Source organism: Trachemys scripta, chromosome 11, assembly GCF_013100865.1.
Source record: "Trachemys scripta elegans isolate TJP31775 chromosome 11, CAS_Tse_1.0, whole genome shotgun sequence".
In the NCBI taxonomy this organism is placed as follows: domain Eukaryota; kingdom Metazoa; phylum Chordata; order Testudines; family Emydidae; genus Trachemys; species Trachemys scripta.
The window spans coordinates 50,162,626-50,168,625 of NC_048308.1; the positions used below are offsets into that span (position 1 = coordinate 50,162,626).

The following is a 6,000-nucleotide window of genomic DNA, read 5'->3' on the forward strand; positions in this document are numbered from 1 at the left end:
AGCTGGTTATACCTCCCTGATTCTCTGCTTTAATCCTGAGCACACATTAGAGTAGCTTAGAGGCTGCTCTAAAGTGCACCAGTTGGAATCATGTTCCAGCCAATGCTACTGCCTACTCCTCTCCATTCCTCCCCCCCCCGACATACTTCCTACGCTGGGGACTGCAAAGAGGGAGTGACAAAGAAACCAGCTATATCAGCTCAGTATCCCTAGCATGGTCCCAGTGGTACAAAAGAGATAGAGTGAGCCTGAGAATTTAGACCATTATATTTATTTTTTTTAATTTACATGTTTATGTTGTAAAAAGTCATTACCAATCAATGCTGCAGATATTTTGCATTATTTCAGAGTAAAACAGAGAAGGGGGAAACACCCAAACAACAAAAATGTTGCTGCAATGACCCTTAATGCCTTTATTATTATTACTATCTATTATTTGATGATATTACTTAAAAGTCCCAATCTCTGCTTCGGACCTCTAACAGGATGGATTGCCCTTTTTAGAGCCAGGAGGCCTGGGGCAGCTAACCCTGTTCAGTCAGCCCACCTGTGCTGTAATTAGCCCCATCTTAGCTAGAGGGGGTAGGGCTAATTGAGGTCAGGTGGCAGTATGAGACACCTGGCCTCACAAAAGGGGTGAGAAAACTCAGTTTGGAAGATGAATCACAGGGAGCTAGTAGGGTTTCTGTAGACGATTCTTAAATAGGGAGAATGAGATAAAGAGGGGATTCTAGGAAAAGAGCCAGAGAAACTTAAAGATAACCCACAAGGGGTAGGGAGCTGAGTCTGGAGAATGTGCTGAAGATGAGCCCAAGCAGTGTGAAAGACCCTTTTGTTTGTCTGAGTTGCTGTTTTGGGCTTTCCATACCCTTGGAGGGCTATGCTGTGGACAGACACAGGGCCAAAGAGGTAATCAGCAGGAGGGGGGGTTCCAGAGGTGAAAATCCCTCCACTGCCCCCTTCCAGATGCTGGGGATGGTACTGTGGTGAGTAGAACTGTTATAGGGCCCCATTGTGCTAGGTGCTGCACAAAAAATACAACTTGTTGAGTCCTTTTGAGTGGAAGAAAGACTATGGAACTGTCAGTCTTTGAGACAAATGTAGATTAACAGTTTTTCAATGTGCCAATTCAAAATGAAGCCTTTTATTTTGAATTTTCATAATGTCAGATATGGTCTTAATAAAGACACTTAATGTATGGCTTATTACAATAATCTGTAACCCTCTAACCCCCTTTTTGCCCTATGACTACAGCAGGGGTCGGCAACCTTTCAGAAGTGGTGTGCTGAGTCTTTGTTTATTCACTTGAATTTAAGGTTTTGTGTGCCAGTAATACATTTTTAGAAGGTCTCTTTCTCTGTCTATAATACATAACTGTTGTTGTATGTAAAGTAAATAAGCTTTTTAAAGTGTTTAAGAAGCTTCATTTAAAATTAAATTAAAATGCAGAGCCCCCCGGACCGGTGGACAGGACCCGGGCAGTGTGAGTGCCACTGAAAATCAGCTCGCGTGCTGCTTTCGGCATGCATGCCATAGGTTGCCTACCCCTGGACTACAGGGTTTTAATGGGCCACTTCACCTAGAATGGACCCTTAGAATGTGCTAACTACTTATGCTAAACTATCTTTTTGACCTTGTATTTACCTGTTACACTCTAGATATGTCTACACTGCAATTAAACACCTGTGGTGCACCTATGTCAGGTGACTTCCTCTCACAGGCTTGGGTTAAGGGGCTGTTTAATTGCAGTTTAGACATTTTGGCTCAAGCTAGAGGGTCCCAGTGCCTAGACTTCAGCCTGAGCCCAAATATTCAAACTAAACAGCCCTTTAGCTCAAGCACTGTGAGCTCAAGTCCACTGGCATGGCCCAGCCAGGGGTGTCTAAACTGCAGTGTAGACATACCCTGAGTACCTTTCCCAGACCTGAGGAAGAGCTCTGTGTAGTTCAAATGCTTCTCTCTCTCTCACCAACAGAAGTTAATCCAATAAAAGATATCCCCTCCTCTCTAACTTTAAAACAGTGTCTTAATTGAAAATATAACAATTTTGTAGAACTTTATTTTTGGGTGACTTGTTGCTATTTCAATTTTTTGTCCCACTTTGTTGTGAGAGTTATGGATCAAGCTGGTCACAAAACAATTTCCATTCTGTGGAAAATCCTGATATTTAAAAAAAAAAAAACCACAACCCTAGTTCTGAATCTGATCAATTTCCCATAGAATCCAAATTCCCAAAGTTAATTCTCAAGACTGAACAACTTGTTTTGATATCAAATCATTTTGTTTAGATGAAGTAAAAACATCATATGGGGTATTTAATATAATTGTGATGCTAAAATATTAATGTTAATGTCTAAATTCATCAAAACTACAAAGTTAAGTGTTCTTGTCTCATTGAAATGATAGTTCCATGTCATACAAACAAATTAAAAATAGCTTTTTAGATGCTTTAAAATTTTAATTAATAAAGGGAAAATAAAAATACCTTTATGGTTTGAGATTCTTTATTCAAAAATGTTTTTGTGTTTGAATTTCCATGTTTGGTTTTCATTGAACCAAAGAAAAACACTGAAGAAGCTGAAGTACTTCATGGGCATAATTGTGTCCTGTGGCCTTAATCAGGCAAAATTAAGGGAGGCCAATGGGAGTCTTTCCTTAGTAAAAAGAACAAGGAGTCCTTGTGGCACCTTAGAGACTAACAAATTTTTCTGAGCATAAGCTTTTGTGGGCTAAAACCCACTTCATCAGATGCATGCAGTGGAAAATACAGTAGGATGAAGTAGGTTTTAGCCCACGAAAGCTTATGCTCAAATAAATTTGTTAGTCTCTAAGGTGCCACAAGGACTCCTTGTTCTTTTTGCTGATACAGACTAACACGGCTACCCCTCTGAAACCTGTTTCCTTAGTAAGTACTGCATAACTTGGCCTTGTGATATGTTGTTGAGTGCTGTACATTAAGTCAGAGTGCCTAAGTTTAAAAATTTGTTAGTCTCTAAGGTGCCACAAGTACTCCTGTTCTTCTTTTTGCGGATACAGACTAACACGGCTGTTACTCTGAAACTTAAGTTTAAAAACTGATTAACAGCCAAATCCTGAGGTCTTTATATAATTACTGATTTATCCCCTCCAGATATAGTTATGAATATATGGCAATTCTCTCCAAAAACCTTGTGAATATTTATGGATTGATAATTATATGCAGATCTTATGCAGCATTCATTTCTTCAGGATTACATTATCATTGCAATTTATAAAAACTCCCTGCAACATCACTTGTAAACAACATCTTTCAATTTGCCTCCTCTTTACATTTTCTTTTCCACTAAATAGGAGAAATGTTGCCAACTATTTACTTTTGTTTTCTGGAAATTGGGTATGAAAGCATTTCATTCCCTTTCTGCAGTTGTATTGATAACTTTACACCATTTGCATCACTGATTAGTGATGCATACAAAGAGCCAAATCCATGTGTTCCTTCCATACTGATGATGCTGTCTTTTTTGCATATATTAAGACTTGTGATTTCCCCCCCCCCTTCTCTCCTGCTCCCCCATCCAGGGGAACTTCTGTGGCCTGAGCTTTAGAGGACATCAGACTAGATGATCACAAGGCTCCCTTCTGGCCTTAGACACTCAATCTATTTATAGTAGGAGTTTTGAGTGCAAAACTTTAATAGAATTAAATGGCTTTGGGAATCCCGGAGTTTTAGATGTGCCCAGAACACCTAATAGGGCCCTAAGTAAGGATTTTGTCTGCAGTGTAAACTTTTAGGTTTCTTTTACATTCAGTCACTTGCCTACATGACCCTTTGTACTATTGGGGCCTGTTTTGTAAATGTGAGATTTTTTTATTTATTTAGCATATCCAGATCAAACAAAAACAGTACACATTGTGGCATGCTTTCCATTTCACTTTTAGTCACAGGGTATAAATTTGCCATGTTCATTTTTCTCTTGTCTTAGTTTGTTTCACCACTGGAAGTAAAGACTTTATTCAAATTCATACCACAAAGTACTTTTTTTCCAGGAAAAATTAAGGTTAAAAAACTGAAAATATATAGTTAATTTAGATTCTTACTCCAATGTATCTAGTGCAGTATAAATAGTTGATATTGCAATGTAATGCAATAGACTATTTCTTAATGTTGCAATGTAACTTTCATATTTCAGTTATGGTGTCAAAATAGTATGTGTGGTATAACTATATTTAAATACATTCTAGAACAGTTATATTCAACTGTACTCTAGGAAAGCACAAGGGCTTCAAAATGTATCTTCTGAAACTATCAAATTCACACACAGAAGGTAAATGCAGAGGTGCTGGAACAATTTGTATAGTGGAGATGCCAGAGGCATTGAACCAAACTGTAAGCACTATATATGATGGAAATGACTTCAAGCTTAGTTTTAGGACCTATACCTAAATGTATTTATTTAATTCTCAAAACTCTATGCTGTTAAGAGGGACATTATTGTGCATAAGTGGGAATCGTATAAAACAGTGCCACAGCATATACTTCTCTTCAGTTTCTTTCAGGAGTTAGATTAATTTGTTTTCAAAACACAAATGGCCTGTACTGTTCTGTAAAACAATTTGATCTCTTAAGGTTATCTTTGCACTCTGCTCTAGGCAGTGTTTCCATGCAAATTTTGGGTTTCTGAATATGCTTTCCGAAAATGACTTGTCTGAACTTCCAACCATAGAGCTTACCTCGGGAAGGCTACCCCCTCCCCTCAAAAGAGGGCCAGGGCCCATATTCAGTGGGGTACAAGTGCAAGGAACCGCCTTCAAAGCTGCTTTGCAGAGCCCTGAGGAACCAGGGTTATGCGTAGAGGTGGAACAAAGGCGAAGAGGGCCAATGTAATCCCCAAATGAGCTAGTCTCTCTCCCCTATTTCCTCGTCTGGCCTCGCTCTTCTGTTCCATCAGCTCGTCTCTGCAGGTGCCCACCTAAGAAACTTGCGCGCCCCCCCTCACTCCCCCGGTTGGGGCGCTCACTGCCCCCTCCCGCGTCTCTTCGGCCCTGGAGCTGCCGGGGCCGCGCAGCAGCCCAAGGGACACATGGTTCAAGCCGTGCCCAAGCTGGGTGGCCTCACCCCCACTCCAGAGAGCGCTGCGAGCGGGCCGTGGGGCCCCTGCCCGCAGCAGCCGCTGGCCTTGCCTGGGGGCTCCCTGAAGGCCAAGCTCCCCCTGGGGCCAGGCTCCCCCCGCTTTTTCTGGGAGCCCCAACTCGGCGCCAGCTGCTGCGACCCCCCGCACCATGCAGCGGCGGCGCGACGGGTGCGAAGAGCCGCTGCTCCGGCGCCCGCCTCGCTCTGCCGGCGGAGCCCCCCTGGGCCAGGTCGGCAGCGAAGCGGGGGGTGCGCGCGGGGCCAGGGCGGGGCCCCCGCAGAGCCTGAAGCCCGGGGTGCGGAGCTCGCCCCCCGGCTGCCCTCGCAGCCCCCCGGTGCCCGCGAGCAAGCGGCAGCCCGAGCCTGCCACTCCCCCTCCCCGCCCGCGGGCAGCGGCCCGCTCCTCCGACTTGCCTGTCCGAGGGGCGCCCCAGGCAGGCTCCGCGGGTGGCGAGGCGCGCAGGCTGAGCTCCGCCGGGCGGCTGGCTGCCTGCCCCCGCCTGCCGCGCGCTTTATTCTGCACGCTGCCTGCCGGCTTTCCTGTGCGTCAGGGGGAGTCCCCGTCCTGCTCCGGAGACCGCTGCTCAGCCCGGGCCCGGGACTCCTCACCCCTCCCCGGGCGTGCCCCCGCGGAGAAGAAACCCCGCGCAGTGGTGAGCTGAGCAAGCCCCTAGCGGGGAATGAATTGCACTGGGCGAACCACCCCCAAGGGGCAGGTGCGGGGCTGGCCTGGCTCATGGCCAGTGCCTGACCTGAGGGTTTCAGTGCTGCTGTTCCCACTGCACCGCAAGAGGTGGATTTTTGGGGTCCTGCTTTCCTACCTATCTACCTACTGCAGCTTGTTGAGCCAGCAGGGATGACTTGGCCAAGCATCGCCCTGCCCCCAGTGT

At 45.1% G+C, this 6,000-nt stretch overlaps 1 protein-coding gene across 3 annotated transcripts in view; it reads right to left on the reverse strand.

Moving 5' to 3' along the window:
* Positions 1 to 5,746, reverse strand: part of STAT4 (signal transducer and activator of transcription 4) — a 69,362-nt gene extending 63,616 nt beyond the window's left edge. For all 3 annotated transcript variants that reach the window (XM_034786165.1, XM_034786163.1, XM_034786162.1), the window contains exon 1: positions 5,525 to 5,746. The gene's annotated coding sequence lies outside the window, so the exon portion shown is untranslated. The remainder of the gene's footprint in view (positions 1 to 5,524) is intronic.
* Between the last annotated feature and the right edge of the window lie 254 nt (positions 5,747 to 6,000).